Genomic DNA, 2,123 nt, shown 5'->3' with positions numbered 1-2,123 from the left:
TATTAAGCCACAATATGCACCATATTGACTTAAGTGTTCCGCAAGCTGGGTTGCCTTGCTCCTGTGTTTACCCCTACATTCTCGATTGTTTGGCTAGGGAGTAAAGGGAGCACCTCTGCGATTGTCACGGTCGGGTCATCCGAGCTCGGACCTCAGACTGGGTGAAGCCAAAAGCTAGCGCTCTTATTGTTTTCAATCATGGTCGGCACACAACGGAACTCATGAGTACAAAAAATCAATTGCACAAGTCTCATAGTAACAATGAGCAACCGAAGAAAGGTATCGGTGGGGGTACTATTTTCTTCGAAGATGCTTCTTACACTTCGTCAGTAATATAGCATAAGTTCCCTGAGCATGCTTTGTCTGTTACAGCCTTATGGCCTGATTGCCTGGTTATCGGAAACACCGTCGATATTCTCGACAGGTGGAGTGCATAACACTTTTCGGCCCTTGACCGAAGAGGGAGAAGCCGACAGTCGGTTAAGACGCGTTTAAAGTTCGGGTGAATACAGATATGATATAAGTACTTCGGTACATACAATCATTATAAATAAAATTCTTTTACCCAAGTCACTTGGGGGCTCTTAAATTAGTATGAGCTGTTTTATAGTAAATGTGTTTTCTTCTTGGTCGTTGCAAAGTCTTTTTCTACCGCTCCTTTTCCGACTCGAGTGTATGGTCAATAGCCGGATAGACTGTCTTCTCTCTAAAAGCAGCTCGAGTTTAGTTCGCTAAACTGGCCTCGGAGAAGTACTCCGCCTTCGGGATAAGGAGCTTCAAGCCGTAGGCTGACCCGGTTGAAAGTCTTGAGATCGGATGTGTCATGTTAAAGCACGACATAAGCACAAGTTTTTCTTTTTTCTCCAATTTTCGGATTGGCACCGAACACTTGATCTAGCTCGGACGTCAAGTTTTTACTGAAGTTTTTTGGTTTTCCAAGCCTATGGCACTTTTAAACTATTTGTGTGTTTCCAGCATAAGTCTCGCAGTGCAACGCCGGACACCTTTAGAGATTCGGCAAAAACATTCTCGGATATTGCTATATATGCATCGGTTTCGAATTGTGTCTTCGGTCAATGGTTGGGTTGCCCGGCTCCTGTGCTTGCCTCCTACGTTCCGCTTTGTTCGGCTAGGTGTGCAAAGGGAGAACCACTGCGATTGTGCTTCCAGCTCGCATGGTTAAGCACCTCAGTGGAGAAAGCCAAAAACTGACTGTCACAATAAGCATAAACTGGTCAGCGATCCGATGACGGTGTTAAATGACGGGCCGTTCATAACATTGGCCGAAGTGTTTACGACTTGACCTCGGCTGTCGCCGAACACTAACCGGGGGCTCGTAGCTAGCTTCCCCAGTTTAAAGCTCCTATGACTAAGTGAAAGTTATAAAGCCCGCTGATACGTCTCCAACGTATCTATAATTTTTGATTGCTCCATGCTATATTATATTCTATTTTGGACATTATTAGGCTTTATTATACACTTTTATATTATTTTTGGGACTAACCTATTAACCGGAGGCCCAGCCCAGAATTGCTGTTTTTTGCCTATTTCAGAGTTTCGCAGAAAAAGAATATCAAACGGAGTCCAAACGGAATGAAACCTTCGGGAACATGATTTTCGGAACGAACGTGATCCAGAGGACTTGGACCCTACGTCAAGAGATCAACCAGGAAGGCACGAGGTAGGGGGGCACGCCTACCCCCCTGGGCGCGCCCTCCACCCTCGTGGGCCCCCTGTTGCTCCACCGACGTACTCCTTCCTCCTATATATACCTACGTACCCCCAAACTACCAGATACGGAGCCAAAAACCTAATTCCACCGCCGCAACCTTCTGTACCCGTAAGATCCCATCTTGGGGCCTGTTTCGGAGGTCCGCCGGAGGGGGCATCGATCACGGAGAGCTTCTACATCAACACCATAGCCTCTCCGATGATGTGTGAGTAGTTTACCTCAGACCTTCGGGGTCCATAGTTATTAGCTAGATGGCTTCTTCTCTCTTTTTGGATCTCAATACAATGTTCTCCCCCTCTCTCGTGGAGATCTATTCGATGTAATCTTCTTTTGCGGTGTGTTTGTTGAGACCGATGAATTGTGGGTTTATGATCAAGTTTATCTATGAACA

The sequence above is a fragment of the Triticum aestivum genome, chromosome 1D (assembly GCF_018294505.1).
Source record: "Triticum aestivum cultivar Chinese Spring chromosome 1D, IWGSC CS RefSeq v2.1, whole genome shotgun sequence".
Taxonomy (NCBI): domain Eukaryota; kingdom Viridiplantae; phylum Streptophyta; class Magnoliopsida; order Poales; family Poaceae; genus Triticum; species Triticum aestivum.
The sequence above is the reverse complement of the archived record's forward strand: the minus strand, read 5'-3'. Positions refer to the sequence as shown.